Raw genomic sequence first — 14468 nt, forward strand, 5'->3', positions numbered from 1 at the left:
CATAATGTGTATTTGGCATTACTGTGTGCACAATGTGCTATTAGGGGCATTACTGTGTGGCATAATGTGTAAGGGGCATTACTGTGTGGCATAATGTGTTGTATGTGGCATTACAGTGTGGCATAATGTGAAATAGGGGCATTACAGCATGGCATAAATTTGTTATAAGGATTTTACTGTATGTCATTATGTGTTATACATGGCATTATTGTGTGGCATGTGTAAGGGGCATTGCTGTGTGGCATAATGTGTTGTAAGGGGCATTCCGGTGTGGCATAATGTGTTGTAAGGGGCATTCTGGTGTGGCACACTATGTTATAAGTGGCATTACTTAGTGTGTCATAATGTGTAAAGCACTTTGCTGTATCATGTAACCACACACCTTAAACGTCGTCTTTGGGTGTGTTTGATCTTTGGGCGGTTGGGGGGGTGCCTGAAACTTTTTTGGCATGGGGGAGCAAAATTTATAGTTATGCCACTGATATGTATTGCTTACCATATCACATATTATGCCCCCAACTCTCCTTCCCTGTCACAGTATCTTATGGAGGAGCGCATTGGAGTTCTTTACTTAGCTCCCACTGCTACTGCTTGTCAGGGCTCAGCCGGGGATCGGCGCCCGCTTACTGCACCGCCGGCTTCCCCTTTCACCCTGGGTGGTCGGTCGGCCTGCGCGACGGCGAGGGAGAAGCTGAGTATTCTCCCCGCTTGCTGTGGCTTCCTGGAGGGCTGGTGTCCGGCATCGCAAATCCGGACATGGGCGCCGCCATGACAGTCGGCCCATGTGACTGGATCCTTCTTCCTGATAGGTCCGTTTCCAGCTGATGCTGTGCACCTGTCTAAGGGTTCCCCTGGGTATAAAACTGTTCCACAGGTTATGGGAAATTGCCTGAACAACGGTTGTCTCCTAGCGTGCTTTAGTGAGTTCCCGGTCCAGGTTCCTATTCACCCGTACAGCAGCAGTGTTACCACCTTTACCTGTGTGCCTAAACATCTCAGGTGAATACCCGTGCAGCAGTGTTATCATCTTTACCTGTGTGCCTAACATCTCTGGTGAATACCCGTGCAGCAGTGTTATCATCTTTACCTGTGTGCCTAACATCTCTGGTGAATACCCGTGCAGCAGTGCTATCATCCCCATCTGTGTGCCTTACGTCTCCAGTGAACATCCGCGCTACAACGTATACCGCCTCTACCCGTGTGCCTTTTATCTCTGTTGACGTCTCAAGTAACTGTGAGTGCTCCCCACTTGAAATCCTTATTGATGTTTGATCCTCGTGTCAAGGTGTTTTCTATACAGTATTTTAAGGGACTGTTTTGTGCCTAAGCAGGCATATCCTCGCTGGGCCACGGGTGTAGTGTCTCTATCCCTGCAGGGCTTGGGTACCTGGTCAAAGGACCGCGACCTGCTCACGGGGTGCAGCTAAGCCCATATCCCAATTGGGGGGGTCACTGGCGAACACCATCCTGTGGGTTAGACTCCGCACCTTTGCCCAGGTCTCGCCAACACTCAAGACCTGTGGATGAGGAGAACGTACATCCAGGCCCCTCGTCTCCGCTTCTTTCCCCAACTTAGGCCCACCACGTCCTCTTCTCCAGTTTCAGACGTGAGAGTTTGTTCAGGCCCAATGGAGGCTGCAGGATCCCAAGGTACTGGGTCACTGCAGGAGTTGACCTCTCGGATGGACAACCAGGAGGCGCAACAACAACAAGTGGCTCAGTAATTACAGGAACTCTCGAGGCAACTGGTTTAGATTCAAACCACCTTGGCTTCTATTCTCCCGGTTCCTCCGCCTGTGGTTCCTGTACCTTCTCCATCAGTCCCTCCAGCAGTGGTTCCTACTCCCAAACCCCGACTACAGCTTGCCACTCCAGAAAGATTTGATGGCGATCCCAGGCGGTGCCGCGGGTTCATTAACCAATGTGAAATCCAATTCGAATGTCTTCCCCAGAACTTTCCCACGTCTCGGGCAAAAGTAGCATATGTGATTTCATATTAACAGGAGCAGCGTTAGACTGGGTCTCCCCTTTATGGGAACGGGCCGACCCCATCGTATCTACCTACGAGGAATTCGCTTCCGCCTTTAAGAGAATTTTTGACGAGCCAGGCCGTTCTGCATCTGCATCTTCTGACCTCCTCCGAGTGCGTCAGGGCACACGGTCCGTGGGGCAGTATGTAGTCCAATTTCAGACCCTGGCATCAGAATTAAAATGGAACGAGGAAGCTCTTAAAGCGTCCTTGTCATGATTGTTGTCTGCGAGTTACCTGTCTCAGGTGGTGATCGGGTTTCAACGGAGGCCGGCATGACTGGAATCACAGATAATGTAAATAGCTCTATTTACAAGACTTGGGTAGCAGTGAAAACTGCCTTTGATGATAAATGACAGGAACTGGAGGGACCGGACTGGGACCGGCAGGAAGAGTTGTTGAGTTGAACTGATGAACTGAGAACTTGACTCTGGACTGGAACAAAATGGACTGAACTGATGAGCTTGGAACTTGACTCTGGACTGGAGCAACGTGGACTGAACTGATGAGCTTGGAACTTGACTCTGGACTGGAACAACGTGGACTGAACTGATGAGCTTGGAACTTGACTCAGGACTGGAATGTGACAATGGCTGAAGGGAAGTCAGGTAATGCTGAGACGAGGGCTAAACAGGGTAATCTGGAATTACTATGACAAAGGCTAGAACTCAGGTGCAGGCTGGATTGGATAACAGGGAATAACAGGTTTCAGGAAGGAATGGGTAGGTTTGGGGGATTTGCAGGCTGGACAGGATAATTGGAAATAACAGGTTTCAGGAAGGAATGGGTAGGTTTGGGAATTTGCAGGCTGGACAGGATAATTGGAAATAACAGGTTTCAGGAAGGAATGGGTAGGTTTGGGAATTTTAGGTTCAGGGAGGGAATAGGTAGGTAACAGGGGCAGGAGTTGATCCACAGCAGGAAGCAAGGCAGGGTAACACGATGCAGGTTTACAGAGTGCCAGGGACCAACCAGGAGTAGGACTAGCAGCAGAGCACAGGCCAGGTATTCTTTAACAGGACGTCTGGATGCCAGGTATTACTGTAGCAAGTTTTCGGGATGCACCAGGGGTTGCTGTCAGCAGGCTTACTGGATTGCCAGGTTTGGCTGTAACAGGTTTTCTGGAAGCACCGGGGGTTGCTGCCAGCAGATTTACTGGATTGCCAGGTACAGCTGAAACAGGTTTTTCTGGATAGCGCCAGGGATTGCTGTAGCAGGTTTCAGGGAAATACTTGAATGCAGAAACAGCATGAACCATTCACCACGGGAAGACGAGATGTTCAGGCCCAGAATGCTATCAGGAGAGGATATATATATCATGGGTCTGGCAGCAATTGGTGGATACGGACAGGTGGTCTGGTAGTAGCATTCTGAGTGGTGGAAGGCACAACATGCAGAGGGAGTATTCATCTCTGCAGCTCTGAGAATCATAACCACACCTGTGATTCCAGTCAGGGCTAGCAGTGCTCACAGACAGAGGAGAGGCCAGGTGCAATAATCAGAGCAAATCCTCCAGGCAAATTACACACACAGCTCCATGGGGAAGCTGACAGGGGTAAGTCCCAAGGCAAAAAGGTGACAACTAGACAGGGTCGTGACAGTCCTTCCTTCATGGACTCTCTGAGAGGATGAAGGATGAGCTTGCCTCCAGAGATTTGCCAGAATCCTTCGCTGACGTTATCTCTCTCTATCAAAATTTACCTTCGCCATCGGGAAAGATGGGCTAGTAGGGGAAGAAGTGAACGTCTACCAGTCCGTTCTTCTGCTGTTAGTCCGCCTGTACACACCCTAGCTAGTGAAGAAGAACCGATGCAGGTCAACAGAGCCAAACTCACCCCGGCAGAGCGCAATAGACGCTTCCAAAATAAATTGTGTATCTATTGTGCTGCACCTAACCACATTCTGAAGAATTGTCCTTTACTTGCGGGAAATGCGAAACCCTGACTGAAGTAGGGAGCATTCAGTTGGGGGTTATTCTCAAGCCATCCCAATTATCCAAGAGTCTTTTAGTAGTGTCGCTTTCCCATAAGTCCAGGACAAGAAAGGTTCACGCTTTAATTGATTCTGGAGCCGCTGGTAATTTTATTGCAGAGAGATTGATTCACACCTTGGGTGTTCCAGTCGTTTCCCTACCTAATAAATTGTTACTGTCTGGTCTAGATGGTAAAACTCTGGTGGGGCTACCCATTTCTTCGCTCTCTCATCCTGTGTCTGTCCAAATTGGGTGCCTACATCATGAAATGCTGGAATTTTTTGTGTTACCCGAATCCTCCTATGAGCTGGTTTTAGGACTGCCCTGGTTGAGAAAACACAATCCTGTCTTCGATTGGGATGCTATGCAAATCCTATCCTGGGGTTCACAGTGTTTCCAAGATTGTTTGACCAAGGTCGTTCCAGTATGTAACCAAGCGACGGTTTCTAACCCGGCTAAGAAGCCCGTTCGACCAGAGTCTTCTAAACATTCCCCCCAGCCGGGGTTGCCCGAGGCTTATCAAGACTTCGCTGATGTATTTTGTGAACAAGCCGCAGATAAACTTCCTCCGCATCGACCTTGGGACTGTGCCATCGATTTGCTTCCCGGGAAAAGTCCTCCACGTGGCCGTGTTTACCCTTTGTCCGTGCCTGAGACCGCGGCCATGGAAGAATACATTGAGGAAAATCTTGCTAAAGGATTCATTCGGCCTTATCTCCTGCAGGGGCAGGTTTCTTTTTTGTAGGGAAAAAGGATGGTGGACTCCGCCCCTGTATAGACTGTCGAGGATTAAATCAAATCACCATAAAGAATCGGTACCCTCTACCTCTAATTTCTGAACTGTTTGACAAGGTTCAAGGGGCTCAGGTTTTCACGAAGCTGGATCTACGTGGTGCGTATAATTTGATTCGAATTAAAACCAGGAACGAGTGGAAGACCGCGTTCAATACCAGAGACGGACACTTCGAGTACCTCGTAATGCCCTTCGGTCTGTGTAATGCGCCAGCTATTTTTCAAGGTTACGTCAACGAGGTCTTCCGGGATATTCTTCATAAATTTGTTGTGATTTATCTCGATGACATTTTAATCTTTTTCAGAGATTTACAGAGCCATCGTCTTCATGTACGGGAGGTATTGTTCCGCCTTCGCACTCATCACCTCTTTGGGAAACTCTCCAAATGTATGTTTCACCAAACTTCAGTACCCTTTTTAGGCCATATTATCTCTGGGGGCAGTCTCCAGATGGATCCTGATAAACTAAAAGCAATCTCTGAATGGCCCCTGCCTACTTCTTTAAAAGGTACTCAGCGTTTCCTAGGATTCGCAAACTATTATAGGAGGTTTATTCCACACTTTTCTACACTGGTAGCACCCATTACCTCCCTCACTAGGAAAGGAGTCAATCCTTCTAAATGGCCTGTTCCAGCAGTACAAGCCTTTCAAAACCTAAAAAGTGCCTTTTCTCGAGCTCCCATGCTCTGTCAGCCCCTAATAGACAAACCATTCATTGTGGAGGTGGACGCATCCTCCGTTGGAGTAGGCGCGGTATTATCTCAGTCTGCTGAAGATGGGAAGATGCATCCCTGTGGATTTTTCTTCCGTAAATTTTCCCCTGCTGAGAGGAATTATATTATAGGGGACCAAGAACTTCTAGCCATGCGCCTAGCCCTAGAGGAATGGCGGTATATTCTGGAAGGGGCCAAATTTCCCGTCATGATTATCACAGACCATAAGAATCTAATCTATCTGCAAACTGCACACCGGTTGAATGCCAGGCAGGCACGTTGGTCACTTTTTTTTCCTAGGTTTGATTTAAAACTCCAGTTTCGTCCTGGTGTGTTGAACAAGAAGGCTGATGCATTATTTCGCTCCTTCATGACTAACTTGGAGGAGGTGGAGTGTTCTCAAGTTCGTTCCATTTTTGACCCAATTGTATTTGCTCCTACTCAAGTAGTGTCCGTGCCACCTGGGAAAATTTTTGTACCTCCTAATTTACGCAAAAAATTGCTGGTTTGGGCTCATGCATCCTTGGGCCTGATTCAGACCCACTCGCAAGCGGCTGTCCGCTCGCAAGTGGGTCAAAAGTGGGTCGATGTTGTGCACTGCGCATGCGCACGACGGCGGGAGCTCCGTCGTGCGCATACGCCAGACGCGACGAGCGAAGGACTTTCCTTTGCTCGTTGTGTCTGATCAAAGGGGGCGTGCTGTCGATGTTGATTGACAGCACGCCCCCTTTGGTAGGCGTGCCGGGGGCATGCCTCCCTGATGGGGGCGTTCCCAAGGGAACGCCTACCGTCAGAAGCCGGCCCACTGACATCAGTAGTGATGTCAGTGGGAGTGATTTTGGCTCTGATAGAGCCAAAATCACTCCGGGCCTTGTGGTTGAAAAACTCAACCGCAGGCTCTGGCTCGCAGTGGCGATGGTCGCGATGGTCAAGACCATCGCGGTAATCAAACTGCACGCTCGTATAGGCTGTGGGTGGTGACCCATAGCTATACGAGCGTCCAGGAGGACGCTCCATAATTATGGAGGGCGGCCCTCATTCAGAGCGTGCGCTCTGCTCTGAGCGTACGGCTCTGAATGAGGGCCCTTGTTCGCAGGTCACACTGGAATCACCAAGACCTACCAGTTCTTACTTCGATCGTACTGGTGGCTGACCATGAAGAAGGATGTCACGGAGTTTGTCCGCTCCTGTATCAAATGCGCCCAGCATAAAACTCTGCGTAGACAGATGGTTGGTCCTCTTCATCCCTTGTCTATCCCAACTGCTCCATGGACCCACATCTCAATGGATTTTATTTCTGAATTACCTCGGTGCAAGGGACATAACACGGTATGGGTGGTCGTGGATCGCTTTTCTAAAATGGCACATTTTATCCCGCTTGTTGGCCTTCCTTCTGCTCCTCAATTAGCAAAAATTTTTATTCGAGACATCTTCAGATTGCACGGTCTCCCCAGGGAAATAGTCTCTGATCGAGGTGTTCAGTTTACAGCCAAATTCTGGAGAGCCCTGTGTAGTACCTGTGGAATCAAACTGAACTTTTCCTCAGCCTACCACCCACAGTCGAATGGTCAAACGGAAAGGGTCAATCAAGAGCTAGAGACCTTCATTAGGCTCTTTGTGTCATCTTCCCAGGATGATTGGGTGGACCTCCTGCCATGGGCAGAGTTTTCTCATAATTTTAAATTCCATTCTTCCTCTAAATCCACTCCTTTTTTTACAGTTTTTGGTAGACATCTACGAGTTCCAGATTTCCAGAAGCTTCCATCTATAGATGTTCCAGCTGTGAATCAAGAGATTCAATCCTTTTCAGTTTTATGGAATAAAATTCACCTATCTCTAAAGCAATCTTCTAGGAATTACAAGAAATTTGTGGACAGGAGACGTTTGGCAGTTCCTCTGTTGAGAGTCGGGGACAGGGTCTGGTTATCTTCCAAAAATATTCACTTAAGAGTCCCGTCCATGAAACTCGCTCCGCGTTTTATTGGTCCATATCGTATCATTAAGATAATCAGTCCAATGACTTATAAATTGGAACTTCCTCCTCAAATGAAGATTTCAAATACTTTTCACGTTTCTCTCTTACGACCCCTGGTGCTCAATCGTTTTCAGAGTTGTTCCCCTAAACTGCCTCAAGTCAAGACGTTACAAGGCACTGAATTTGAGGTGGAAAAGATCTTGGATTCCCGGCACAGGTTCAACACCCTTCAATATCTCATCGATTGGAAGGGCTACGCCCCGAGGAAAGGGCCTGGATCAGAGCCTCTGATGTACACGCTCCGCGACTAATCCAGAGTTTTCATAGGCGATTTCCAGATAAGCCTGTTGGGTGTTCGGTGCCCACCCTTAAAGGAGGGGGTACTGTCAGGGCTCAGCCGGGGATCGACACCCGCTTACCGTACCGCCGGCTTCCCCGTTCACCCTGGGTGGTCGGTCGGCCTGCGCGACGGCGGGGGAGAAGCTGAGTATTCTCCTCACTTGCTGTGGCTTCCTGGAGGGCTGGTGTCCGGCATCGCAAATCCGGACATGGGCACCGCCATAACAGTCGGCCCATGTGACTGGATCCTTCTTCCTGATAGGTCCGTTTCCAGCTGATGCTGTGCACCTGTCTAAGGGTTCCCCTGGGTATAAAACTGTTCCACAGGTTATGGGAAATTGCCTGAACAACGGTTGTCTCCTAGCGTGCTTTAGTGAGTTCCCGGTCCAGGTTCCTATTCACCCGTACAGCAGCAGTGTTACCACCTTTACCTGTGTGCCTAAACATCTCAGGTGAATACCCGTGCAGCAGTGTTATCATCTTTACCTGTGTGCCTAACATCTCTGGTGAATACCCGTGCAGCAGTGTTATCATCTTTACCTGTGTGCCTAACATCTCTGGTGAATACCCGTGCAGCAGTGTTATCACCTTTACCTGTGTGCCTATACGTCTCTGGTGAATACCCATGCAGCAGTGTTACCATCCCCATCTGTGTGCCTTACGTCTCCAGTGAACATCCGCGCTACAACGTATACCGCCTCTACCCGTGTGCCTTCTATCTCTGGTGACGTCTCAAGTAACCGTGAGTGCTCCCCACTTGAAATCCTTATTGATGTTTGATCCTCGTGTCAAGGTGTTTTCTATACAGTATTTTAAGGGACTGTTTTGTGCCTAAGCAGGCATATCCTCGCTGGGCCACGGGTGTAGTGTCTCTATCCCTGCAGGGCTTGGGTACCTGGTTAAAGGACCGCGACCTGCTCACGGGGTGCAGCTAAGCCCATATCCCAATTGGGGGGTCACTGGCGAACACCATCCTGTGGGTTAGACTCCGCACCTTTGCCCAGGTCTCGCCAACACTCAAGACCTGTGGATGAGGAGAACGTACATCCAGGCCCTCGTCTCCGCTTCTTTCCCCAACTTAGGCCCACCACGTCCTCTTCTCCAGTTTCAGACGTGACACTGCTCCATGTGAGAAAGATCTCTGTGCAGATGTACTCCCAGTCATGACATAATGGCTTTATTGATTCCTTAAAGTTGCTATTTAGTGCTGCAAGTCGCTTAAGAAATAATTTATTTCCAGTCCAATCATGTGGTTCCAAAGCACAGAAAGTTATTTATGTAAAAGGGATAACACAATGTAAGATTTAACAATTAGAGTAAAAAGCAATGACAATAGTACAGCCCAATACATACGCGTGCGCACTGGTCCCAGTATACAGTCATCAATCCAGAAGTCTGCGGTCGCAAGAAGATGTCTGTACACTGAGGTCAGCACACAGCCTATATACTTTACAGGTTTCAGAGTTAACAAAGAGACAAATTGACAGGTTCTTATTGGTTCTTGCTTCTGGTCAATTTGGTCATTGGTTAGTTCATACGGTGTCATCAGGGGTATGGCTCAATCCTCCAACGGTCACATTGTGTAGTTTCCCGCCGAACAACTGGTTAATACTGGCTACAACACTGCATATAAGTAAAAACATTCTATTCAATAACTCCCTATCATCCATAACTAGCAGACGCATGATGTGACTTCTTTGCCGATAGAAATGGGTGTCTGCAAATAAACAGGGATTTGTTTTTCTTTTCGTTTTGCCTGTGCAAAACCTAATCCCATATAGTGATATATCTATTCCGGAGTGATATATCTATTATGGAGGTGGGCCCTGATTCAGAGCGAGCGCTCTGGTCAGAGCGCTCGCTCATAATCATTTGATTTTAGAGGAATGTGAAAGAGAAATAACAACAGTGGGTAAGACACTAGAGATTTGGGAACAAAATACAAATTATCAAAACAATTTTGAATGCTATATAAAAGAATTAGAAGCATATGAATCCAGCATCATAGAACGGAAGAAAAATAAATTCCTTAGGGATAAAAAAGACTTCTCCACTGGTAATATTTTTATTTGGACCAAGAAGATTAAGAATACTTCTATTACATGAAATAATAGATACTACAGCTCATCTGATACAGAATTTTCAGAAACAGAAGGCACACAAGAAGGAGCTTTCCATGACATAACAGGAACCAACAAATTGGAAAAATTTCCTTTTTTAGGGGAGAGAAGGGCCCCATCGGAACATTCAACAAGAGGAAAACAAGGAGGGGAAAAAAGAAGGGGAAGAAACAGAAGATGGGAGTCCCCATCACCAGCGCGTTACCACACTCGCAGGAACCCCCTGAATTAGAAATCAATATACCCCTTCTCAAAATTATTAATCTTTCTAATCATGTACTAACTGATATCCAAAAGTCAGTGTTAGAAAAGGGTTTATCCTTTTCACCGACTGGGAAATTTAATAGATTCCAGTGGGAAACTGATCTTAGGTTATTTGGTCGGAAACTCCTTCTAACAAAAAAATTTTTCCAATAAGTCACAGGAAGATGAAATTACATTTCAATCACCCCAAGATCTGGAAATATTACAGATATTAGAAGAATTAAGGGATGACAACCAAGATAATCAAGCTCAAACTAGACCTATTTGCAAGATGAAATCCATCTTTTGGCCGCAAGATTATATATGCCCAGAGGTGAAGGTCTTTATGAACCTTGTCTCCAGGGAATTTGATGAAATTTATAAAAAACAGAAATATTGGAACCATCTTGATAATCTAACCTGGAAAGACAGAAAGGCCATAAATGAGCTTAAAGCCATGTCGGATATTATTAAACCGTCGGACAAGAGCGGAAATATTGTCCTATGGCCCATAGACCAATACATTAAAGAAGCCAAACGACAACTAGATGATAAGGATTGCTACACCAAACTGCTGCTAAACCCCACAGACAACTTCATGGATATTTACATGGGTATTGTCAAAAAAGCTGCCCAAGAGGGAGTGATTACAAAACAGGAGCTGGAATTCTTGTCTATTGATAATCCTAAAATTCCAACATTCTATTTACTCCCTAAAGTACATAAAAATCTGAATACACCCCCGGGAAGACCAATAGTGGCGGGTTTAGGCAGTATTTCAGAAAAGGCCAGTATCTTCATTGATACCCACTTACGTCACCATGTAACGGGACTTCCTTCTTATGTACAAGACACTACTGATGTGTTGAAGAAGATTAATGATATCCGACTGAATGACAACAACTTACTGGTCAGTATAGATGTAGAGTCCTTATATACGAGTATTGGTCATGATGATGGCATAGCTGCCATAAGATATTTTCTAATGATGAAAGGCTTGGATGACTACCATAAGTTTCTTTTGAGACTTCTCCATTTTGTATTATACAAAAATTATTTCACCTTTAAGGACCAGTTCTTCTTGCAGACCAGAGGAACAGCAATGGGGGCAGCTTGTGCCCCCACGTATGCTAATTTGTTCCTAGGTTGGTGGGAGCGGGAGGTAGTCTTTGGTGAGGATAATGATCATCTAACAAAACATATCATCACATGGCTTCGATTTATAGATGACATATTGGTTATCTGGGAAGGTGTTCTTGAGCAATTACATCTATTTATTAACACTCTCAATAAAAACAAGATCAATCTGAGATTTACATATGAAGCCAGTCCCACCAGTATATCCTTTTTGGATTTAAGGATATACAAAGATGATGAAAACATGATAGCTACAGAACTTTTCAGAAAGCAGACAGTGACTAATAGTCTGCTGCATCATTCCTGCTCACATTTTCCCCCCACCCTGGAGAACATACCAAAAGGAGAATTTTTAAGGCTCAGAAGAAACTGCTCGGATAATGCAATATATCAGATTAAAAGTCAAGACTTGGCCAAACAGTTAAAAGAAAGAGGATATAGTGGCAAATCTGTTAGAAAAGCTTGTAACCTTGCATCCCAACCTAAACGAGATAGTCTGATTTATGGGGGAAATAATGATAAAAAAAACAAAATCTGATAAGATCAGATTTGTTGGGAATTTTTGTAGTAGCTGGAAAGAAATAAAAAATTCAATACAAAAATACTGGTCCATTCTCCTCTCCGACTCGGATCTTGCAGCCAAATTGGATAATACGGTTGCAATTAGTTGGAGACGCTCCATGAATTTAAAAGATCATTTAGTGAGAAGTCACTGTATTAAGCATCCCCCAAAAAAGTTAACAGTGATAGGGACCTATCCTTGTGGGAATTGTAAGATTTGTGACCATATTAGTAATATCAAGAGTATCAAAGATAAATTTGGATAAGAAATCCAATTGAAACATTATGTGAATTGCCATAGCAAGAATGTAATTTATTGTATCCTTTGTCCATGTGGAATGAAATACCTGGGAATTACATCACGTATGCTAAAACAACGAATACTTGAGCATATTGGCCATATTAGACATGCGGAATCAGATAGGGCCAAGATGAAACAACTTACTACAGTGGCCCGGCACTTCTATCTTAAACATGATGGTTCATTTAAAGATCTTAATGTATTTGGCCTGGAAACATTGAACTTGGGCATCAGAGGAGGAGATATCATGAAGGAGCTTTTAAAAAAAGAAAGCTACTGGACGTTCAGATTGGGCAGTATTGCCCCTAATGGGATGAACGAGAACATTAATTTTAGCGCTTTTATATAATATAATCTAATATATTTTATAGTTCTATAGTTCAACCCCTTTTATGTCTTTATCTATTTATTCATTTATCTATTTTAGTTACATTGATACACCCATGTATGCATCACTTTTTCACTTTTAATTATTTAATAGCATCTATTAATCATAACACTTTTTTATTATCATCACTTTTCACATACAAACCCTTGTTCTATTCACATAGCACATTTCATTAGATATTATATATTTTTAACTGGACTAATTCTCCAATTCACTACAATTACATTGTTTTGACCATTATGCTAGAAGATTTATTAAATATTGCTGTCTATAATTGGCAGAATAATTTTGACTGATGATTAAGTTTGATGTATAATTGCTTTAATAGTCAATCACTTTTCTACGAATAATATATTTTATTATATACTTCATATTTTACCTTCCCTCTTTTTTGTTTATATTTCTTATTATTTTTATTTGACACAGATACACTTTATGTATCACTTTTTCACGCAGACTCACTTTTCATCTTACACTTCTTTTTAAACAATAGTTTTTTTCACATAGCACAGTTTATTAGAACCTTGTAAAAATAATAATATAAATCCCATCATATATATTCTCATGATATTCTACTCCTTGCTAACTGGATTTATACTCCAACTTTAACCTACTAAAATTACATTGCCCTGACTACCATGCTGGAACATCTATTACATGATTGGCAGAATAATTTGTCAATCATGGACTGTGACTGATGATTAGCTTTGATGCATATTTGCTCTGATAGGCTCAACATCCTGTCAATTTCGTTTCAACAAATTCTCATTGGTCTCAACTAGCCTTAAAGTAAGACAGTGAGACCATGCTGTTTAGGTGTCTTGTCGTGAGCAAGCCCATTCGGCGAAACACGCATCAACCCTACAACCAAGGACCCGATCAGCTGACCGTGGATATTCTCCTATTCCCACCGCTACTATACGGAGTCTCACATGGTCAATACAAGCGGCCGTGAGTAGCATGCTGACACGTGCTGGGGAGCTGGTGAGACACAGCTGATTTACAGCTGACAACCCTACACACCTCCAACTAAGGACCCGATCAGCTGACCGTGGACATTCTCCCACTCCCTCCGCTACTATACGGAGTCTTACAAGGCCGATGCAAACATGCTGATGCGTGCCGGGGAATTGGTGAGACACAGCTGATTCACAGCTGACAGGCAGCAGACGCTGATACTGAAATCCGACACAATACTAATGAAAACAGACTGCACAGGTAAAATCTTTTCTTTTTCTAGGTGGCGACCTGACTGGTCTGGGTGCACTTGGTCTCTGCTATACTTGATGGCATCAGAGATCATTTACCTCCCACTATAAAAGACCGTTAACAACCCACCACTACGCTTTATGTTCCATAGATACCAGTCCCCTACTCTCTCATCACCTGTCCAATGCCAGGCGAATAGGCACAACAGGAGAAAGTAGAAGTAGGGGACATCTAGGTGTCTTACTCTTACTTATTCTATTAAACCTGTGTATGTCTGACTTATTTATATTGAGAGACATTCAGATACACATGCGGACGATCACTATTAAGAGACCTGTATTAACTGCTAACGATCATTTGCACTGTGGATATATATCAATAATAGGTGTAATTCACATGTATTAGTGGTTTTTTTCTTGTTTCCTTTTTTCTATAGATTGATATACTTAGATTATTGCAATTGAGAGGCTGATATGAACTAGATAGACAGTAGATTTCTGACTAAGATTATATCTGAAAACTATGTGACTTCATTAATTGATAAATGTGAATTACTGTCCAGCCTATTAATTTGTGGATATTAATACACTTTTTCCACTTGCTGCATACAGTTCTTGAGATATTGATCCTCTCATGCTTATGTGGGTATATGATACCAATGTGATATTTTCATTCCTATATAAGATCAA

The sequence above is a fragment of the Taudactylus pleione genome, unplaced genomic scaffold (genome assembly GCF_031769625.1).
Source record: "Taudactylus pleione unplaced genomic scaffold, aTauple2 ptg000266l, whole genome shotgun sequence".
Classification (NCBI taxonomy): Eukaryota; Metazoa; Chordata; class Amphibia; order Anura; family Myobatrachidae; genus Taudactylus; species Taudactylus pleione.